A 24,935-nucleotide genomic window follows, 5' to 3' on the forward strand; every position below is an offset into this window, starting at 1 on the left:
GGAATTTGGTTACTAACTGTGATAGTTGGAGCTGTGTGTCAGCTTGGCTGGACCACAATTCTGTGTGGTTTAAGCAGTTGTGATGTGGGTTATTCCCATGATGGGATCGAATGTAGATGTTTTGAGCAGCCAATACATTGAAAGGCAGTTTTCCTAGGGGTGTGGCCTGCTTCCAATATATTTATGGACATCCTGGGAAAAGAGACATTATTCTGTGGATCAGGATACTGTTGTGCTGTCTACAACTGTCCATGAGTGAACAAGCCACCATTGGGCCTGGAGATCTTAGACTTGTCATTCATTGGAGTGCACAGCCAGTATACTGCCTGCCAACCTTGAGCTCATCAGCCCCTGCAGCTGCATGAGTCAGGAAAAGCCTCCAGCTTGACGTTTGGTCCAAGAACTTGGGACTTGCCAGCTTCTATAAGTGTATGAACTATTTTGCTAAGATAAATTTCTCTTTTTTTCTCTCTCTATATAAGCTTTACTGGTTTTGTTTCTCTAGAGAACCCAGTCTAAGACATTTGGTACCAGGAGTGGTTCTAGAGAGATAAATCATAAGGATAGGCTTCCTGAATTGGTTCTCCAATTTGATTAATTGTAAAGGCACTGGTGACTTTGCCTCCATTAGTAAAGAGGGCCCTGCTAATCCATGGCATGAGGTGACAACATTAATATGCAAAACAGCACCACCAATAGATCAAGCACTTTTGAGAAGTGAGGCTCTGGGTGACCACATATTTGAAACTTTTCTGCAATTTTGTCAGCATGAGGAGTATAAGGAAGCTGGCTGGTTGGTCCTACTTATACTAGACTGTGATAGTTATGTTTGTGAGTCAACTTGTCTGGGCCTGGTTGAGTGGCTGGACAGCTTGGACAGCTGGTGGTAGTAATTTCCCATGATGAGACTGGCAATCAACTCTATGGTGAAATCTACTACAACCAGCTGAGTAGCTGCCTTTGGGATGTGATCTGCTTCCTGTATATAAGGAGAAGCTTTAAGAATAGTCTCTAGCCTATGGCACACTTGGACCCTGCTTGTAGCCATGTCATTGCTCAGCAGCCTGCTATGCTCTGCCAAACCTTGGGACTTACAATGGACTTAAGTTAATGGCCTGCCATGTGGTTTGGTAACATCAGGACTGTGTCTTTTGACTTGTCAACCCTGGGGTTTCTCAGCCTCAGCAGCCAGCAGCTTTCTGAGTGAAAAAACGCCTCTAGCTCCAGTGGGCCGGGAGCAGGAGGCAGAGCTGGACCCCAAGGTTGAGGGGCTTTCACCCAGCCCCTAGAGCTTGGCACTTTGAACTTGGACTTAAAGCTTCCAAATTGTAAGAATAAACTCCTGTTTGTTAAGACCATCCCATTTGTGCTGTTCTTGTCAGAGCAGCACTATTCAGAGCAGCACTAGGTAACCAGAACACGAGACAAACTTGTAAAAGAGCGAGATGAGTTCAGGGCTGCTGAGTCACAGCTTAAGTTCTGGATAAAAGACCTCAATGTTTCCAGTTGTGCTCTGAAAGAATGCTTTATTTCTTCTAGTAATGGAGCTGATATTGCTAAAAACCAAACCCAGAGTCTTATTGTAAGGGTGGCTGAATTACAATGCCAAGTAAATTACCAACCCAGAATGGTGTCTGAAGTTAAAGTGAGGGCATTGATTGGGAAAAAATGAGATCCTGAAACCTGGAATGGGGAAGAATGGACAGATCTTTAGGAAGATCAGGATATGGAGTCTGTAAATTCTGTTGAATCCCTCTCATCTGAAGGGATTACTGTAAACCATCCTCCCTACCACCTCAGTTTGATGGGATTAACCCATCTATTCCTGCTGGGTCATTGCCTGAGGCAGAGGCCATTGAAGACATTCCTGAATGTTCTCAGGAGCTTCCTTAACCACCCGTTGCTGCCACTAGAACTATAACTAAAAGTTAAGTCCAAGCCAAGCCCAAAATGTGAAATACAAAGTGTGACTGAGGAGGTGGTATGCTACACTAGAAAAGACCTGCTTGATTTTGCTAACATGTACAGATAGAAACCTGGAGAACATGTATGGGAATGGTTACGGAGGATGTGGGATGATGGTGCAAGGAATGTAACATTAGATCAGTCTGAGTTTGTTGATTTAGGCCCACTAAGTATGGATTCTTCATTCACTGTTTCAGTTTGATAGGTTAGGAAAGGATCTAATTGTTTATTTGGTTGGCTTACTGAAGCATGGATCATGCGATGACCTACCGTAAGTCAAGTTGAAGTACCAGACCTGCCTTGCTATAATGTAGAAGAAGGTATCCAGAGCCTAAGGGAAAATGACCTGTTAGAATGGATTTATCAGATTAGACCCCTAGAGCCAGAAAAAGAGAGTCCAGAGGACATGCCTTTCACCAGTTCAGTGAAGAATAAATTTATGAAGGGAGCCACAGCATCCTTGAAGACTGCTGTGATTGCTATTTTATGTAAGCTGGATTTGACAGTGGGAACTGCCCTAATTGAACTAAGACACTTAACTACGATGGGGCTGATTGGAGCCCATGGTAGTAGGGGCCAAGTGGCACCAGTTAATCCACAAAGGCAAGGTGGGTGTGGTTACCATACTAGATAGCAGATTTGGAACAGTAATCAGAATAGTCTGACTTGTGTGGAATTATTGCATTGCCTACTTAGTCATAGTGTTCCTAGTAGAGAAATACATGACAAACCTGCTGAATATTTACTTGATCTCTATAGACAGAAGAATTCTAGGTCATGTGAACAGAAGCCTTGATTGAATTGCCAGAATACAGAGTCATGGCCTTTTAATTAATTCCCAGACTTGAGTCAGTTTACAGACCCACAACCCCTTGAATGAAGGGGAAACCAGGTCCTTTGAGGAAGGACCCCACTACATTGCCAAAAATCTATAATGTCAATCTTTCTCCTAGCCTTCCCCAAATGGATCTGAGGCCTTTTACGAAAGTGACTACACATTGGGGAAAAGGAAATAATCAGACTTTTTGGAGATTGCTGGATGCTGGCTCTGAACTGACACTAATTCTAGGAGACTGAAAGTGTCATTGTGGTCCACCATTCAGAGTGGGGACATATGGAGGTCAAGTTATTGATGGAGTCTTAGCAAAGGTGTGTCTCACAATGGGTCTAGTGTGTCCCCGAACTCATCCTGTCATGATTTCTCCAGTTCCAGAATGCATAATTGGAATAGATATACTGAGCAATTAGCAGAATCCCCACATTGGGTCCCTGACATGTGGAGTAAGGGCTATTGTGGTAGGAAAAGCCAAGTGGAAGTCATTAGAACTGCTGCTACCTAGAAAAATAGTAAACCAAAAACAATACTGCATCCCTGGAGGGGTTGCAGAGATTACTGCTACTATCAAGGACTTGAAGGATGCAGCATGGTGATTCCCACCACATCCTCATTTAATTTGCCAATTTGGTGTGGGGCATGTAAAGATATTCCTACTAAAGTGAATGATAATTTGTTTTATCTGGCTTCCCCCAAAACTAAAAAGGAGGCACAACATCTGGCGGGCCCCTTTGGATTTTGGAGGCAACATATCCCTCATTTGGATATGTTGTTTCAGCCTATTTATAAAGTGAGTTGGAAAGCTGTTGGTTTTGAGTGGGGCCCAGAACAACAGAAGGCTCTGCAACAGATCAGGCTGCCGTGCAGGCTGCTCTGCCACTTGGGCTATATGATCTAGCTGATCCAATGGTGCCTGAAGTGTCTGTAGTAGATAGAGATGCTGTTTGGAGTCTTTGGCAGGTCTTTATTGGTGAATTGCAACAAAGACCCTTGGGATTTTGAAGCAAAGACCTGCCATCCTCTGCAGATAATTATTCTCCTTTTGAGAAACAGCTTTTGGCTTGTTACTGGGCTTTAGTAGAGACTGGAAACCTAAACATGGGCCACCAAGTCATCATGAGGCCTGAGATGCCCATCATGAACTGGGTGTTGTCTGACCCACAGAGTCATAAAGTTGGATGTGCACAACAGCATTCCATCATTAAATGGAAGTGATATATCAGAGATGGTGCTTGAGGAGAACCTGAAGGCACAAGTAAGTTGCATTAGGAAGTGGCCCAAATGCCTATGGTCTCCACTCCAGTCACATTACCTTCTCTCTCCCAGTCTGCACCTGTGGCCTCATGGGGAGCTCCTTATGATCAGTTGACTGAGGAAGAGAGAACTCATTCCTGGTTTACAGATGGTTCTGTGCGATATGCAGGTACCACTTGCAAGTGGACAGCACTGGCACTGCAGCCCCTTTCTGGGACTTCTTTGAAGGACAGTTTGTTGTTGTTGTTATGTGCTGTAGAGTAGTGAAGGGAAATACTCCCAATGGGTAGAACTTTGAGTCATGCATATAGCTGTTCACTTTGCATGGAACAAGAAATGGCCAGATGTGCAGATTCTTGGGCTGTGGCTAATGGCTTGGCTGGATGGTCTGGGACTTAGAAGATGCATCTTTGGAAAATTGGTGACAAAGATATGTGGGGAAGAGGTATGTGGATAGATGCCTCTGAATGGGCCAAAAGAGTAAAGATATTTGTGTCTCATGAGAATGCCCACCAAAAAGTGACCTCAGCAGAGGAGGACTTTAACAATCAAGTGGATAGGATGACACCTTCAGTGGAAACCAGCCATCCTTTTTCCCCAACTACTCCTGTCATTGCTCAATGGGCTCATGGAAAACTGGCCAAGGTGGCAGGGATGGAGGTTATGCGTGGGCTCAGGAACATGGACTTTTACTTACCAAGGTTGATTTGGCTACCACCACTGGCTGAGTGCCAGTCTGCCAGCAGCAGAGACCAACACTGAGTCCCCAATATGAAACCATTCTTTGGGGTGAACAGCCAGCCACCTGGTGGCAGGTTGATTACATTGGACCACTTCTATCATGGAAAGAACAGTGTTTTGTTCTTAGTGGAATAGATACTTATTGTGGATATGGATTTGCCTTCTCTGCACACAATGCTTCTCCAAAACTACCATCCATTGACTTACAGAATGCCTTATCCATCATCATGGTATCCCACACACCATTGGTTCAGATCAAGGGACTCACTTCACAGAAAATGAAGTGTGTCAATGAGCCTATGCTAATGGAATTCACTGGCCGTACCATGTTCCACATCATCCTGAAGCAGCTGGCTTGATAGAACGATGGAATGGCCTACTAAAACCACAATTACCAGCTAGGTGGTAATACTTTGAAGGGTTGGGGTAATGTTCTCCAGGAGGCTGTATATGCTCTAAACCAGCATCCAATATATGGTGCTGTTTCTCCAATAGCCAGGATTCATGGGTCCAGGAACTGAAGGGTGGAAACGGTAGTGGTACCAATCACAATTATCCCTAGTTACCCACTCAAAAAAATTTTCCTGTCTCTGCTACCCTATGCTCTGCAGGTCTGGAGATCTTAGTCCCAAAGGGAGGAACACTCCCACCTGGAGACACAATACTGATTGCATTAAACTGGAAGTTAAAAATGCCACCTGGTCATTTTGGCTTCCTTATGCCTCTGGATCAACAGACAAAGAAGGGTGTTACTGTACTAGTGGGTGTAATATATCCTGGTTACCAAGGGGAAATTGGATTGACTTTACATAATGGAGATAAAGAAGAATATGTCTGGAATACAGTAGATTCTTTAGGACATCTCTTAGTACTACCATGCCCTGTGATTAAAGCCAATGGAAAATTACAGAAACCCAATTATGATATGACTACTAATGGCCCAGACCCTTCAGGAATGAAGGTTTGGATCACCCCGCCAGGCAAAGATCCATGACCAGCTGAGGTGCTTGCTGAGAGCAAGGGAATTACGGAATGGGTGGTGGAAGAAGGTAGTTCTGAATATCAGCTAGGACCATGTGACCAATCGCAGAAACAAGATCTGTGATTGTTACATTTCTTCATAGTATATGTGCATCAAATATTTTTGTTTCCTTCTGTTATGAACTATGAAATGTAAATAAGGGTAATGCATTTTGTTTGTACATGTGTTAGCGTATCATGTTAGGCGCAAATATGACTTTATAATTGTCCTTATTTAGAGATTATATCTGGTTAAGAAGATGTGTACAACTTCCAATTTGAGAAGGGGTGGACTGTGATAGTTGGGGTTGTGTGTCAACTTGGCTGGACCACAATTCTGTATGGCGTAAGCAATTGTGATGTGGGTTATTCTCATGATGGGATTAGATGCACATGTTTTGAGCAGCCAATCCACTGACTGTGTGCACCAGGTTAGGCCCTAAGGATGTGACCTGCTTCTGATATATTTATGGACATCCTGGGAAAAGAGACCCTCTTCTATGGATCTGGATCTTGTTGTTGTTCATGAGTGAACAATCCACCATTTGGCCTGGAGGTCTTGGATTTGTCATTCATTGGAGTCAAAAGCTGGTATATTGCCTGCCAACCTTGAGATCATCAGCCCCTGCAGCTGTGTGAGTCAGATCAAGCCTCCACCTTGACGTTTGATCCAAGAACTTGGGGCTTGCCAACTTCTATAAGTGTATGAGCCATTTTCCTAAGATAAATTTCTCTTTTTCTACATGTATATATAAACTTTACTGGTTTTGCTTCTCTATAAACCCCAGCCTAACACACTAACCAAAAGATCAGTGGTTCAAACCCACCAGATGATCCATGGAAGAAAGATGAGGCAGTCTACTTCTGTAAAGATTTACAGTCTTGGAAACCCAGTGAGGGTTGCTATGAGTCACAATTGACCAGAGGGCAGTGAGTTTGGTTTGGTTTGAGTACCAGTCTTGGTACAGCATGTCTTAGTCTGGGTTTTCTAGAAAATAAAAAATTGTTAAGCACATATATATAGAGATTTGCTTCAATGAAATAGTTCACACAATAGTGGAGGCTGTCTTTCACGGTAGTAGGGACTATGGAATCAAAAATATGCCATTCACGCAGCAGGTTGAACACTTCTTCAGGCTTACATTGCAACAGCCAGTGGTCAGACAATGAGAAGAATACGGTGTTGAGAGAGAGACATCAGCCTTGCAAGAACATCCATTTTTATCCTTGAGGCAGGCCACATCCCCCCAAAAAATCCCCTTTCAACTGATTGGCTGATCACATCTGATGACATAATGGGGGTGATTACATTATATTACACTGTAAAAGAACAATCAGTCCAATGTCTTCTAAACCCTTGAGAATCCTAGTCTAGCCAAGTTAAAATATCACATTAATCACCAGAGTGGTGAAGACTCGGATTTGGACTTTTAGCTTCCAAACTGTGTGAAAATAAATTTCTGTGTTTCAAAGCCATTGACTTGTAGTATTTATGCTACAGTAGAAGTAGGAAATTAAGATGCTAATAAATAGTCATTTGTTGAATATCTAGTGTACACCAGGCTAGGCCCTGCATTACAAAGATGATCGAGATCAAATTTAAAAATTGTCATCCTATTAGGAAGATAGATATATTAACTGAGAACATAACTTGACCCGATTTCTTACCTAACTCAAACTTTCAGAATAGGATAAAAAATATATTTTTCATCTTTGTACACCATCACTGTCTCTCTATGTAGCATGTTGTTGGGGTATGACACATATTTGATAAATTCTCTGAAAAACAATAAATGTATTTAATATATATTTGTTCTTTATTTCAGAAGATTTATAAATGATATAAATTGGATTGCTCACATTTATTGCATTCTTACTGTGAGCCAAGCACCTAACCAGCCAGTGTTCACACATTATCTCTTCTAATTCTTAGAAGGAAAATGAGACTAAAGAGATTACAGAACTTGCCAAAATCTTTACAAATTGTCAATAGTGTGTTTGTTGTTTGAATTCGGAGTTTTCAGCTCTGATCCAAACATCATTTCTTAAAGATATTTGTTATTAACTATTGTCCAATTGCCCCCCCAACTCATGGTGACCACATGTGTTACAGAGTAGACTGCTCCATAGGATTTTCTTGGTTGAAATTTTTATGGAAGTAGATCACCATATCTTTTCTTCCGTACTTCCAATGGGTGAGTTTGAACCTCTAACATTTAGGTTAGTACCCAATCACAAACTGCTTGTGCCACTTGGGCTTCTTCTAAAAGGCAATCAGGTGATAAAATAATCAACCAAATTGTAGGGTTATTAAATTAGTGAGTCTGGGATAGCTCTTAACTTATATGATGATTATTTGCCCCAGAAGAAAATTGTAGATTATTAAGAAAAACAAAAGGAAAGAGGGGAAAAAAATAAATAATACATATATACATATACACATACACATACATATATATATATATATGTATGTGTATGTGTATATGTATTGTATGTATATGTATGTGTATATGTATTTAATACCGACTTAGCATTCTGGACAAGAGATAACATTTTATCTAGGCTGGGAATATGCCAATACTTACTGGAAACTTGAGTTTTTAGCAAATGAGACAGTTTGTGAGAAACTGTATCTACCACCATTCGATAAGCAAGATTTTACAAAGAGTATTTAGAACAACGCTTCTCAAATTTTAACTTCCAAAATAACCACCTGAATATATGTAAAAATGCAATACTAAAGCCCTCTTCTCAAAGATTCTAATTCAGTAGGTCAGAAAGGGATATTGGATTTACATTTTCAGGATGTTCACTGGTGATGCCTATTGCTGCTGGTCTGAGAACTACACCGGAGAATAGCTGTTTAGAAGTTGTGTCGTGTCTGGTAGTTTCATGACAGCCTATGTCTCAGGATATCGACTGACTTGGTTTCATTTATCCAGTAGACTAGACTTAACTCAGATGTGGATTATTAAGAAGATTTGCTTTAGCATGTTGGCATATTTGTCTTTTAAATAGAACATAACAGGATAATTACTATAAGATTTATAGATTTTTTAATGTCTTGGATCAGAGAGGGAAATTGATTACAGATAGAATGACATGGAAGCTGAGCAACATTTGGAGATGAGATATGTAATAGTCATATTGGAAATATGGTTCTTAATATGTATTTGGCAATTGTTGCTTCATTTTATTTTTATTTTAATGAAATATGTTGTGGTTTCTAAGGAGAAAATGAAAGTGGTCTGGAAATATAGATGTAGGTTGAAGATAGGCATACTCTGATTTCTCACTTTCTGGAGGCTATCTGACATTTGTGCTCCCCTAATCAGACCCAAAACAAACAACAAACAAAAACAGTTCCCCTGTGTCAACTCTGACTCATGGAAACCTCATTTGTGTCAGAGTAGTACTGTGCTCCATAAGGGTTTCAATGACTGGTTTTTCAGAAGTAGATCACCAGACCTTTCTTCTAAGGTGCCTCTGGGTAGACTGGAATCTCCAAACTTTTGGTTAGCGCTGACTGTATTAATGTTTGTATCTCAAAGGGCCTCCTCTTATCAGACACCATGGACCTAAATGGTAACCAAAGTCACACTCCCATCAGTGTTTCCTAGAGAAAGCTAAAACCCCTTCTTGGAACCAGTCATAACTTATCACCCCTTCTTTCACCCCCTTTTTCAGCTTCATTGAGATATATTCTATATACCATAAAATTCACCCATTTAAATTATACACTTCAGTGATTTTCAGTGTACTCATGGAGTTGTGCAACAAGTACCACAAACTAATTTGGAACATTTTTCATTATCCCAAAAAGAAACCCAAAAATATTAGCAGTATGTATGTACCACATTTTGTTCATTCATTCATCAGTTGATGGACTTTTTTTCACTTTTTAGCTACCCTGAATAATAATAGCTCTTACAAAATTCAGGTAAAATTTTTATGTGGATTTATGTTGTCATTTCTATTAAGTATATATCTAGTAGTACAATCTATGAATAATACCCCCAACTTACTTAGTTAACCTTTTATTTTAAAATTCTTCATAGTAAATTGTGAACAATGAACTGGGAGGTCCCATGTACCCTTTATCTATTTTCTTCCAGTGGAACAATACCAAACAAATTGCCATTGATACCATACACAAAGTATATTCAGAGTTCACCAGTTTTACATGAAATCACTGATAAAATTTATAGTTCTGTGAAACTATATCACAGATGTAGATTTATGTAACTACTACTACTACTATCAAGTCACAGAAGTTTAAGTAAAAGGATTCCTCATGTTATGACTTTATCACCATGCTCAGCCCCTCTCATCCTTTAATCCTTAAATGCTGGCAACCACTTTTTGTTCTCCACCTTCACTAAATACCTTGTAAACAATAAGAATGTTACAGAAAGTATGTCTATATCCAGCCTATAGCAAATATGGGCAGACTAAGACAATAAAAGATTTGTTTTGTAATTTAATCCACTGACACATTTTTTGCACTAATTACAGCATCTATAAGATAAATATGTATTTTTTTCTTTGCCTCACTGAACAAGGCAAAGGCAATATCTTGAAAACCTACACACAAGGGGACTGATAGACTTAATTAAATAAATGGCTAAGTGCAGAATGCTTTGCAAGCATTTATTTAATTACAAGAATTAATTTGATCTTATTTGTGTCTGCAGGCTGTGTATGTAGCTCTGTAACTAAATATACAGTCATGTGATAAATGTTAGACTGATGGAACACGGAGAGCAAGGAAAGAAATGAGTGAAAAAATTTTTTAGGTCTTAAAAATATGTACTCAATAAGTTTCTTATTTATTTCTATAGTTTTATAATAGGAATATAAATGGTGGGGCAGAAAACCAGCTCTGACCTTGGTATTTGAAAAGGTGAGGCCAAAATAAAACTGTTTTTCTGTCTGAATACTATCATTATCTTTAATGAGAGTGGGCATCACAAGGACACTTCAAACTGTACCTTAGGCTATAAATTAGCTGCCAGAACTAGATTCGGACTATTTTCCTCGATATGAAAACACTGATCCATTTGCTCTGTCCAGCTACATTATACATTTGTTCACATTAGTATAAAAATGTATTCTAAAGTGTCTTAATAGATCCTTCATTGTCCTTTTCATCAAATGGAACTCACCATACTAGACCTTCAAATGTAGTGCTAGTGTTTGCCACTTGCTGTTTTTATGGAAGTGATCTGCTACCAAGAAAGCTTTTGTTTGTCCTTTATGCTCTCATCTTGTTTACAATAAAAAATGTGAAGATTCTTCTAAAGATAAGGAGCCCTGGTGGTGCAACATTTAAGAACTGGGCTGCTAACCCAAAACTTGGCAGTTTGAACCTACCCAGCAATTCTTCAGAGAAAGATCTGGCAGTCTGCTTCCATAAATATTATAGCTGAGAAAACCCCAGGGGCAGTTTTACTCTGCCACATAGGGTCACTATGAGTCACTGTCAACTTGACCAAACCTAACAAGTCCTATAGATGACTCACAGAGGTCATTTAGAAGCTGTGTAATTGATATCTAGTTTTTTTATTCATATTTAGTTGGTGGAAAATTGTTTGGCTTAAACTCTGTGTGGTATTTCAGAGGATATAGAAAGTGCTGCAGAATCTTTTCACTTTTGCTAAATTCAAACTTTAGCACAAATAGGACCATTCAGTTAATATACCTTTTTACCTTTTAGATTTACCTTTTTTAGTTTAAAAAGTGTTTACCTTTTAGATTCAGAAAAATGTCCCTGTACTCTATGTACTTAAGATCTAGCAGGGACAACAAAAGGTGAAACCAAGGATTACTATACAAAATGGAACATAGGATAGAAATAAGTGATGCATGCTGTAACTATGGAAGAAGAGAGAAGAAGACTAACTAATTCAGGCTAAGGATACAGGAAGGTCTTTTAGGAGGAAGGGACCCTGTGACTTAATTGTAAAGAATATCCATGTCACAAATGCACAGGTCACTGTTCTGAGCTTTTATCTGTGCTCAAGCTGCTTTTTGCTTTGAAGGATTCCTTCCATATGCATATAGTTAACACCTAATTAATTTTCAAAAATACATTTTATTGAAATATAATTTGTGTACAGTGAAATACACAAAACTAAAGTGACATGGGTCAATGCATTTTTTTTTTTTTTTTCATTCTTCCCTTCCCTCCTCTCCCACCCTTGGGAACCAACAAAGAAATTCCTTCCATGTATAAACCTTTCCTTGACTTTTTACAACAATGAACACTATATTTCTCCTTCTGTGATTGACTTATTTCACTCAGCATAATGTCCTCCAAGTTCATCCATGTTATGCAGTGTTTTGCAGATTCTATGTTATTCTTTAGGGTTGCATAACATTCCATTCTGTGTACGTACCGTAGTTTGGTTATCCATTCTTCTGTCGTTGGGCACTTAAGTTGGTTCCATCTTTTGGCTATTGTAAATAGTGCTGCAATGAACATGGGTGTGCATGTATCAGTTCTTGTCCTGGCTATCACTTCTTTAGGATATGTATCTAATAATGGGATTGCTGGGTCAAATGATATTTCTAATTCTACCTTTTTAAGGAATCACCATACTACTTTCCACAGTGGTTGTATCATTTGACAGTCCCACCAGCAGTGTAGGAGAGTCCCAATCTCCCCACATCCTCGCCAGCATTTACTATTTTCTGTCTTGTAGTTTGGCATTAGTGATGGGATGAGATGGTGTCTCATTGTTGTTTTGATTTGCATCTCTCTGATGGCTAATGATCATGAGCATTCCTTCATGTATTTGCTGGCCTTCTGAATATCCTTTTTGGTGAAATGTCTATTCATGTCTTCTGCCCATTTTTTAATTTGATTGCTAGTCTTGTTGTTGAAGTATTGGAGTTTTCTATAAATTTTAGAAATAAGTCCCTTGTCAGGTATTTCATTGCTGAATATTTCCCCCCCCCCAATATGTAGATTCTTTTTTTACTCTTTTGGCAGTGTAATTATTGACAAGTATGAATTGGTTGTTGTCATTTGTTATGTGTTTTTTCATGGTTTTGCTGATTTCTTTGTTCCATATACTTTCCTGTGCTAAGCTCATTTTGTTTATGAATCATGTTATCATTTCCTTCTTTGCTATTGTTTTAGTATTTGCTTAATATATGTGTTGATCCACTTTTTTATTTTGATGTGAAGTTTTATCATTTTTCTTTGAGGTTACCCTGTGATTTTATAATTTTATTCCCAAGTTTAGAATAGTCCATTCTAACTTGCACTTTTCTCAACTTCCCTACCATTTAAAAGTTCTGTAACTATGCAATTTTTTTCCTTTTTTTGGTTTGCAGTTGCCTTCATTTGTCAATTGATGTCTCTGGTTCTCTGTTTACAACCTTCTCTTCCAACAAATCTTTGACAATTTTCTCTGTGGTTTTATTTGTCTCTTCCTGTTCTGTGTTCCAATTACACTTAAGCTATTCTTTTTGATGGTATCTCACATGACGGTTAGGCTTTCTTCATTTTTTTAAAAATATTTTTATCTGATTGATCCCTTTCCAAAGTAGTATTGAGGTATTGTCTTCAATCTCACTAATTCTGTCTTCCATTGATTCAATTCTACTCATTTGTTCTTTCAATGTGTTATCTATTTCTGAAAATTTCATATTAATCTTCTGGATTTCTGTCAATAGATTTTGTATAATATCTGATTTTTCATTTATTTTTGTCACTTTGTACTTGCATTTTCTTCTGAAATTGTTCTAGGGTTTTTTCTGTGTTTTCCTTAATTTTGTCAGTGTTTTCCTTGATCTGTTTCTCAATCTGTTGAAAGAACCTAAATATAATTCTTTTGAATTCCTTATCAGGGATTTCCAATGCTGCTTCTTCTTTAGGGGTGTGTTCTAGGTCTGTATCCTGGTCCCTTGTTTCTCTCGCTTCTTTTTGTGTACTGTGATGCTCTGTTGTCTCCGAAACATTGTGACATTTGTGTGTTTATATTTAATTGGTGATTGTATGTTGGAGTGACTAACCCATGATTTTTTTTTTCTTGTTTTGTTTGGGGGAGCTCTAGTGGCATAGTACCTAAGGCATTTGACTGCTAATCAGAAGGCTGGTGGTTCAAACCCACAAGCCACTCCTTGGAAGGGAGATTGGACAATCTACTTCGATAGTGTTACTGCCTCAGAAACCCAAGGAGGGGTCACTATGAGTCAAAATTGACTTAACGGCAGTGAGATTTTTGGTTTTGTTTTGTTTGGATGTTATCTATGTAAGCAGGATACTATGCTCCTCTATTTCTTAGTTGGCAGCACTAGTACACTCACCACATGTCTCCTTTCCTGTTGTCAGCTTCCCGTATGTCTCTGCCATCCTTGGCAAATGGAGCCTATACTTAGGTCCCTGGAATCTGAATGAGAATGCTGTCACTTTAAAGATCCAGAATGGCCACTGCTTGTAAATATTCAAAATGGCTGCACCCTCCATCATTTTAAATATCCAAAATGGCTGCCTCTTGTAAATAATCATAATGGCTGTGCCCTCCAGACAGCTGAAAGTGCACAGCTCAGGTTGTCTCTCTCTTTGCTCTTTCCCTTCCTATTCATAGGCCACCAGCGCCATTGTCCCTGCAGCCCTTGGTGACCAGGCTGATCTTTAGGTCAGTTCTCGGGTCCCAACACCACTTGGAAATATCAAGGCTGCTGACAGTCCGCATTTCCATCCATCTCTATACTCACAGTTTTCATTCAGGTTTTTCCACTAGTTAGTGCCTAAACCATTTATGTATACTGCCTTTCAAAGCTCAGGACTCCAGGATTATTTTCTGTATCTCAGTCAATTGGTTTCTCTTTTCTTTGTTGAATAGAGTCTGTGTAGCTTGTCTGCCTATTCTGTCATCTTACTGGAAGTCTTTAATTAACTTTTAAAGTTTGATATCTCTAACATATTTAAAATACAAGTGACAAAGGATAGTGATCAATAGAACTGTATGCTGAAGATATGAATGGACAATCCATAGAAAAACTAGATTGAATCTTTAATGAAAATATACATAACTTTACTCATAAGACAAATGACAATTAAAACTACATGAGATGTCATTTTTTCACATATCAGCTTACCAGTGATTTCAAAGTTTAGCTTCTTTTTCTATATGCATGTTTGTGGGGAATCAGGAATTCTAATATATGGCTGAAGTTTTTAGTTGGTGCAAATATTATGAGATTGGCTGCTAACCAAGTGGTTGAAGGTTTGAGTCCACTCAGAGGTGCCTCAAAAGGAAAGTCTGGAGATCTACTTCCTAATAATCAGTCATGGAAAACATTATGGAGCAAAGTTGTAATCTAACATATGTGAAATCATTATGAGTTGACTCATTTTGAATTCAATCATGTGTGAGGAATGAATCCAATTTCCTCTTTTCTATATGACTTTACAGTGATCCCAACAACACATACTAAAATGCCATTTTTATTTCTTACTGACTTGAGATGCTTACTTTATCATATATTAAATAGGCACCTGCAATTGAGTCTTCTTTGGATTTTCTGTTCTATTAATTGTTTTATTGATTCCTGTATCAGTAGCCAACAGTTTAAATTGTGAAGGCTTCAAATTGTGCTTATAGAGCTCATAGAGCTGGCCTCACCTCACTGCACTGCTTTTCTAGTGTATCCTGGGCTTTTTTGGCTTACTTGTTTGTTTTTCCAAAAGAAACTTTTATAATTAATCTGTCTAAATCAAATAAACACACACACACACACACACAATAAAATAACATAAACAATATGATCTTTTGAGTAATATTGCATTAAATATATACATTAAGTCCAGGAAAGATGTCATTTGAGAATGTTCAAATTTGTGTTTCTCAGATATATTTTATAGATTTTGCAATTACATTTTTGAAGTTTTTATAACATTTCTTGTTTTTGATAGATGCCATTGAGTTGGTTTTCAATACCTGGAGATACTGTGTGACAGAGCAGAAGTGTTCCACAGTACTTTCCTGGCTATTAATATCTTTATGAGAAAAGATCACCAGGTCTTTCTCCCAGCAAGCAACTGAGTGTGTTCAAACTGCCAACCTTTCAATTAACAGCCAAGTGGTTAAACATTGTGTCACCAGGAATCCTATTGTGAAATTCATGCCAGCATATTTTCCTTTCATCTTATTTCACTTGATATTGAAAATGGATTCTCTACCAATATTTTCTTGTTTTTGTCTGTATGTATGAAAAATATTGCTTTCTGTATGTTAATTTTGTAACTTGCTACACATGGGGTTGTCATGAGCCAAAATTGGCTTGATGGCAACTCACAAAAACAATAATGTTTGCTTAAAGTGGTTTTACATTGATTCTTTTGGGATTTCCAGATTCATAATCTTATTATCTACAAAAAGAGAATGTATTATTTCTTTCTTACTAGTTTGTATGCCTCTAATTTCCTTTCCATATTTCAAATCTTGTGTAAAATGTCCCTTGTGGCACATGCTAACTGAAAACTTTGCAGGAAAGGGAATTGTGGGAAATAAATGTATTTTGAACTTTTCTAAACTGATGCAACTCAAATCCACAATAACATAAACTTAGAATGAAAAAAAAATAAATAGAATAACAACAAGACAGTTTTGAAAGCTGGAAAGTTAATAGATGAATAGTGACAGATTTGAAGAACAAAAAGTGAAATCTTAAACTAAAACTAAAGGAAGGCCAGCAGCAATCTACTTTATGTTGCAAAATACCCAAAAAACACACTAGAACTGGTGACTTCAGCTACATTTTCAAGTGAAGATTAAAGTAGAGTTAATACAGGTAGAATGATGTAAGACTGTGTAGGAACTAGATAGATTCGCAATTCTTTCACCAACTCTGCACAACTTGGTGATTGCCCTTTATTACCCAGAGGGAGACCTGTAGATTTTCCTCTGGAGAAAGCAGAGACTTTCGGCAACTGGAAGAAAACAGGCATGATTGAAGGAGGAAATACCAACCTCTCAGGCTTCTTTCATATCCAGTTACTCAGCTTCCAGATACCTATAGCCGCATGCCAAACCTAGAAATCAAAGAATCTTGCAAGCTGAGAGGAAATATCTAAAGACACTAAAATGATGATTCCTCACTGAATTTCTCAGACAGTTAACCCTAAAATAACGTTCTTGGAGAGTACACCAATTGGTAATTTGCACAGAACTCAAAGCTTCCAATCAGTGTTTTAGCTATTATTGTTTAATATGAAAGAACTACAAAAGGTTAACAGATATCTCAGAAAAGACACTAACAAGAAAGATAAGATAAAGACCAAAATAAAACAAAAAACAAACAAATGGACTAAACAAAAATACACATACAACTTGAAGAAGTCAGACTATACAGAGAGAAGAAAGTGCCAAATGAGAAACTATAATTAGCATTCTCAGAGATATTAGAGAAATATTCTATCAATGAATCAAGAATTGCTTACTAAACAAAGAATATGGAAGATGAGGAGGATTATTGGAAGTTACAAATGCCACAACTGAAATTACCCAAAACTAGAAATAACCCAAATTTCCTCCAAAGGATGAATGATTGAATGCACTGTAGTATTCATACCATGGATCAGACAATTAAAAGAAACAAAACACTTGATAGAGAAAATAATTTGAATGGTGCTCAAGAGAATTATGCTAAGCATCATGGACTGTCAGAAGAACTAAGTAACGTGTCCTGGAAAAGTACAGCCAGAAAGCTCCCTGGAAGCAAGAATGGCCAGACTTTATCTTACCTACTTTGGTCATGTTCTCAGAAAGGCCCATTCCCTGGAGAAGGATATCATGCTTGGCACAGTGGAGGGCCAGCAAAAAAAGAGAAGGACCTCAACAAGATGAATTGACATAGTGGCTGCAATGATTGACTCAGGTACAGCAAGGATTGTGAGGCTGCTGCAGGACCAAGCAATGTTTTGTTCTGTTGTATACAAGGCCGCTATGAGTCAGAGCCAATTTTATGGCACTTAACAACAACAAATTGCCCAGAACAATGGCAGGGAATCTCCAGAGAGGACAATTGTGCACCAGGTGGAGTGTACAACATGTCCATTGCAGCAGGTCAGAAGGATCCAGAAGATACTTCCATAAAAAAAGTTGAATTCAATAGAATAACTGATAACCCTAAATGCTGTTTTAAATTTTGTTATTAGAGAAATTTTCAAACATATACAAAAAAAATAGAATAGTATAATTTTCCCCCATCTATTCTTCATCTAGGTTCAGCACTTATCACTGTTCTACCTTTTTTTTTTTTTTTTTTTTAGCTATCCTGCATTCCTTTTTTCCCTAGATGGAGCATTTTTTTAAATTTTATTTTATGTTATTTTTTGTTGTTGTTGAGAATATACCCAACAGAACATCCACCAACTCAACATCTCTGCGTGTGTAATTCAGTGACACTGATTACTTTCTTTAAGTTGTGCAATCATTCTCACCCACCTTCTCCAAGTTTTTCCTTTATCATTAACATGAACTCATTGCCCTCTATGTTCCCTATCTAATCTTTTGAGTTACTTGGTCAATTTGATCCCATATGTATAGTTATTTAAAAAAGCACAATGATAAAGACAGATAAACTTTATTAAACCAAACTATTGTTTGGTTTAAAGAAAACTGCAGAGGATAATTTTCATTTAAGGGTTAGGGTTTACAATTATCTCAGGCCAATTATTTTGGGGATTCATCCAGCCTTGATAGCTCCAGAAAGTCTGGGAAAAGTCCATAAGAAGGTGAAATTCTGTTTTGCATTCTCCCCCTTTTGATATGTATTCTTCTGTAGAGTCTTTGATTAAAATGTTCAGTAAATGTAGCCGAGCATCATCCAGTTCTACTGTTCTTATGACATTTGTATATGGAGGCAACTAGCCACCATTAGATGGAGTATTTTTAAAGCAAACCGTAGACATATTATTTTACTTAAAATATCTCAGTATGTATCTTTAACAGAGAATTTTTTTTCTTTTAAAACATACACAAAAGGCTTTATCACTTCCAACCATACTTAAAATATTTTCTTAATATTATCTGATAACAAATCTAATTTAACTTCTTCTAAATATTTTTCAACTTTTTCTTTTCAATCAGGATTTGAACAAGTTCCACATGTAATGTTTGACTGATTTGCCTCCTACAACTGCTTTTGCCATTTATTTATTGACAAATTGAGTCATTTGTTTGTAGAAGTTCCCACATTCAGGGTATAACTAATTGTATCCCTAAAATGTGGTTGAACATGTTTCTTTACCTCTTTCTTTAAATCATCAGTGTTTACAGCTTAGGGCTTGATTACATTCAGCTTCAAATTTTGGGGAGGATATGTCTTAGGTTGTACTGTGAGTTTCTTTTTACCACTTTAGAAGCAACCAATAATTACCTTTAGAGAATGTTAAGATTAATCTGTGAGTTTGGATGTTGTTAATTTAATCCATTAAAATGTCCCTCATGAACTTCCTACCTAATGCTTTGTTGTTGTTGTTATGTGCCATCAAGTCGGCCCCGACTCATAGCGACCCCTTCTTGGGTTTCCGAGGCAGTATCACTACGGAAGTAGGTTGCCCCATCTTCCTTCTGAGGAGTAGCTGGTGGGTTTGAACCGCCAGCCTTCTGGTTAGCAGTCAAGTGCCTTAGCCACTATGCTACCTAATGCTTTAGCAATCCTTAACGATCATTCTTTAATGCTTTATTTCATTGAGGATTACTTTTAAATGATTTTCAAATTCTATTATTCCTTTTGCACTTACTGGCTTTTGTTATTCTCTATAGAAGAGTTTTGTTTTTGTGTTTTTAATGGTCTATGTGTTGTTATGTGGCATCGAGTCTGACCCGACTCATAGCAACCTCTCATTGGGTTTCCAAGGCAGTATCACTACGGAAGTAGATTGCCCAACCTTCCTTCCAAGGCTTGTGGGTTTGAACCTCCAGCCTTCTGGTTAGCAGTCAAGTGCTTTAGGTACTACACTACCACAGCTCCCAATGGACTATTTAGTGCCTCTCAAATACAGTACATATACAGTCTGTATTCTTTCCAGTTTTCAGATATGACTTCATTCTCTAATAAGTACCAGAGGAGACCAATGGATTTAGATAGATAGATAGATAGATAGATAGATAGATAGATAAATAGATGTATAGATAGATCTCTACAAACTAACAGTGTCATTTTGTCATGATTCCAAAATTTGATAACTTTTTTTGCTTTCATGCAAATCTCAAATTTGTACTTTTCCATCTCTAATCATGGATTCAGGAAAAACTTTTCTCTTTAATTTTGAGATTGTATTTAAAATCCACAATATAGGCTAAGTGTTGCTTCTAGACTTTTGCATAATCTAAATTAAGAAATATATCATTAAGATACAAATAGCATTAAAAAATGAGTTCATTCTAATATTAAAACCAAAAAATACTATTGCTTTCAAGTTGTTGCTGACTCATAGTGACACTATAAGACAGAGTAGAACCACACCATAGGGTTTCCAAGGCTTAATCTTTGCAGAAGCATACTGCACATCTTTCCAAAATGGAGTGGATGGCAGGTTCTAACTGCTGACCTTTCAGTTAAAAAGTAAGCACTTAACTACTGTGCCACCAGGGCTCCTTGTATAACTCAAATTAATATTGCATTTTATATAATTTTGATATTTTATGTTTTATCTCTTATTGTAGCAATTTTAATTTTTGTTGGCAGTAACAATATACTTTGTCACATTTTTTTGTTATATGTATATAATATTTTCATAAAAAGTACAAATATTATTAAAATAAGACTATTAAATGCATCTTAAGATTTTTGTTAACAGTTATTCTTTTCTGATAGAGTATGTTCTACTAAGGATTCATAGTCAAATTATTGTTTTAACATCACAAAGTTAAATTCATGAGTTCATAATAATACTAAATATATTCTCACTGGTCACTTGAAGAATTATAGGGGACCCCTCTGTATTTTGAAACTGATAAACTAAAGGGACATGTCATTTATCATGCTTTTACCCTGCAATCCTCTACATCAAGAGCAACAAATTACTAATTTATTTTTATAAATTGGCCTTACTAATAAGTCAAGAAGGAAAGATAGAATTAGATCACCCACCCACTAATGCCTTTGGGAAAACTACTTACGTTGCATGGGTTCATTTGCATTATCCATAAATAGGAATGATTATTATCAGGTTTTGCACTTAGAAATTTCCCATTAAATGAGCCAAAGTTAAGGAATAAGTAAGCATACTGATCATGGTAGACTAAGGTAGCAAACAACCTCAAAATAAAAATTTTTATTTTAAGAAATAGAAGTTTCTTTTTTTTCTCATATCACATGACAGCCTGGCCCAGCTTCATGCAATGACATGAGGACACAGTGTATGTCTACATTATAACTCCATTTCCTTCTAGATCCTTGGGATTTTCTATTTGGATTTAGTTGACCATGTGATTTGTTTTGGCCAATAGGACATTAGGAAATACTATGCAATCAAATGTCTGACAAGCACTTTTTCTCTTGGTGCACTTGGAGAATTCACTAAACTTATTTGTTGGAGAACTGAAACTCCACAACTTGCTGTTAACGAAGTTTAGCTGACCCAGCAATTGAATGCAGATGCATGGAGGTTCTCACAATATCATCCAATCTTGCTCCAAAATTGCCCAGCTAAGGTCTAGTCTAAAGTGCTTTTATGCAAAATGATGAACTGGTTGGTGTTTGAAGACAATTTTGGAGTCCTTTGTCATGCAGCAACAAATAAGTGATTTAGTGGGAATATAGATGAAACAAGATTAGCCAAATATTAGTAATTATTCAAGCTAGGTTTGGCAATATTATGTTCATTTTACTATTGTCTTTACTTTTTGTATGTATTTGAAAATTTCTATACTAAAAATTAAAAAGAAAATATATTTCAATATCACTTGAAATAGTTCTTCTCATTGTGACCACTAACGTGATAAATTCATTTGCTATAACTTGATTTCAATATTTATAATGTGATTTTTCTTCTTCTTTTCACATACTTTTAAAAAAATATTTAAAATATTTTCATATTTAAAGTATATAAATATAAAATATCAAACTCTAATTTCCATTTCTGGCCTCTTCTGCCATTTTCTCTTTTTTCCAGAGATTTATTAATTTACATTAATTTTTATTTTTTTAAACAATTAGTGAGGCAATATTTATACACTATTAATAACTGAAATCCATAATTTACATTAAGATTAATTCTTTGCATTGTTTAATTCTATAGATTTTTAACACATATATAATGTCATGTATCTACATTATAATATTATATAGAACAGTTTTTTTGCCCTAAAAATTGCCTGTGCTTTAGCTAATCATCCTATATTATTTTTTTACTTGAATATTTTAGGAGTCATTTTAGACTGTTGTTAGTATATTCTGTTTACATTAATGATAAATACATTGAAAAAAGCTAGGCAGAAAAGAGAACAAGACATTTATAAATATCAAGGAAAATTTTGTTCAAGAAATAGGAAATAATCATTTCCATTGGCTCATCTGTGGAATAACATTTACATTGTTATGTCATTGTAAACAGTGATTGTTGATCTATCTTGTAAAGATAGGAGAATGGAAAGGTGTATGTATATAGGAGGTAATGGAAAAGAGCTAAATTCTTATCTTCTTCATTGACAAGTCAATAGGTAAGTTGTTAAAATGAAAAATCAAGAAGTAACAATATTGACATGTATATAGATGTAAAATGATTAATTCCAAAAAATGAACTAAGAGTTGTAAGCCTTCATTGCTGCACAGAAGGGAGGTAGGAGGATATTGTTTACATTTGTTTATTTTGTTTGTTTTCATAACAAGCTTGTGATTTATGAAAAAAAAGTAAAAAAAAAATAAATAAAGTAAACAAAAAATTGTCCAAAAAAGAGGCAACATGGCATAAACCAATGGGATTATGATAATAAAATTGTTAATATTTATCATGTACTAGGATGGCAGGCTCTGTGGTTAAGTCCTTTAAATATATGAGCTCATTGAATCCTTCCTACAACTGTATGAGTAAGGCTTTTCTTATACTCATAGCCAGATGAGAAATTGAATGCTTTGAAATTGCACTAGCTATCCATGGCGGTGTAACAAATTACCCCAAAACTTAGCAATTGGAGACAACAGATATTTATTATCTCACATTTTTTTGTGGAGTAGGTATCCAGGAGCAATTTAGCTGGGTGATTCTAGTTCAGGTCTCTCACAAAGCTGCACTCAAGGAATCAGCTGGGGCTTTAGTCAGGTTTGGTGGGGAGGCGTAGTTGTCCTTTGAGCCCACTTCCATGACAGGCTCAGAAGATCTGCTTTCAGCCTCCCTTCTATGAACTTCTTTACAAGGCTGCCTCAGGACTTGATTCCTGGCCTCTCCCTGAGTGAGTGATCCAAGAGTTCTCAAAATGGAAACCACTGTGTTTTCATTATCTAGTCTCAGGAGTAATATCCATTACTTTTGTAATATTGTATTTGTTAGAAGAAAGTCTAAAAGTCCAGCCCACAGTCAAGGGGAGGGCATTACACAAGGGTGTGAGTAGAAGGAGGTAGATCTCACGGGAACCGTCTTAGAGACTACCTGTCACAGGTGGAGTAACTCGCCCTAGCTCCCATAAGAGGTAGCCCTAGGACTTAAAATGGCACAATTTGATCCCAGGGTATTTTCTTAATGCAAGCACCCACATGCTGCCTGCCTGGGTGGTATTTATCTTATTTGTGTCAGGATTTATATATGTGTTGAGAAACTGTAAGTACTTCCAAATGATTTTCATTTTGGGAGTATGGGAGTGATTAGGGATGTACAACATGCATAAGGATTGAATATCACATGTGTGACATTCACCCTTTTTTTTTTTTTTAACCAGGTTTAGGCAAAAGGAAATAAGCTGTATGTTATGCTCAATATCTATGCTCAATATCTAGGGTGCAAGTTATGACTGCTCCATTTACCTTCCACTACTGAAAGTACATAAGAATGCAAGAGAGAATTACATGTGTGCAAAGGATAACCTTGAATTCACTGTAATTTATAGAGTCAAGCCCTCTCAGACTTTAGAACTTTTTAGGAAATTAATTATGTGAGGCACATCTTGTACCTGATCATAACAAACTGTAGTGCCCAGTCCCTGAATAGAAGCATTAGTCATAGGGTCATATTGCTAAGGTAACATGTGGGTAATATGTCTTGAAAATTTTGGGGAACCATTGAAGTGTTGTAAGTATGGGAGGGAGCAGTTCACCTGCTGCTCTGAACTACAACATTGAATCTGAAGCATCAGATGGCATTTTATATTCTCCTGCACATCTACCTGCATGAGACAATAGATGTCTCCTTTATATTCATTCTCCACTAAATTCATTCACATTGGCTTAATGAAATTTCTATATCATGCAAATCTATAGGTTGGTGCAAGCTTCCTGTCTCCAAACCCCTGTGTTTGCCCCACCTGAGCACACAAAGGAATTTGCAACTTCCATCAAGCCTACAAGCTTTGTGAGACACAATTGATAATCTCATCCATAGTCTAGCCTCTGGTGGAAACCACATCTATTGACATATATTAGAAACTTAGTAAATGCTAGTTAAATCAAAACAAACTAAGCTTGATCAGGCAATTGACCTGTTTGAAGCTTTGGGTATATAGAAATAAGACAGTCTCCTTTTAGTTCATCAACAAATAGACTTGGTTGTTTGTGTCATTCATTTATTCATTCACTAATCAAACATGTGATGAACCCCTACTGTGAGTGTGGCACATTGCTAGGTGCTGGAGATACATCAAATTAAGTATTGCCACAAGTCGTACAGATTTTCTAAGCTATTGGGAGACAGAACAGTATAGTCCATATCCCACAAAATGTACTGTGTAGACATAAGGAAGGGACATATACATCAGCATGGAGAAGGGGTAAGAGGGGACTTTTGGACATGAATTTAGAAGAATGTATTAGGAAGCATGCTACTCTATGAAGTATTGGTCACTGGTTTGTTAAGGCTTGGGGAGAAAGTTGAGGTTATGCTGTTGTGTGCCATCAAATTGATTCCAACTCATAAAGATTCTACATGACAGAGTAGAACTACCCCTTG

The 24,935-nt window shown here is 37.1% G+C and overlaps 1 protein-coding gene across 1 annotated transcript in view; it reads left to right on the plus strand.

Annotated features, from left to right (window-relative positions):
* Positions 1-24,935, plus strand: part of CNTNAP5 (contactin associated protein family member 5) — a 1,495,600-nt gene that overhangs the window by 846,172 nt on the left and 624,493 nt on the right. The window lies entirely within an intron of this gene.

The sequence above is a fragment of the Orycteropus afer genome, unplaced genomic scaffold (assembly GCF_000298275.1).
Source record: "Orycteropus afer afer isolate SDZICR_OR568_19922 unplaced genomic scaffold, OryAfe1.0 scaffold00004, whole genome shotgun sequence".
Taxonomy (NCBI): Eukaryota; Metazoa; Chordata; class Mammalia; order Tubulidentata; family Orycteropodidae; genus Orycteropus; species Orycteropus afer.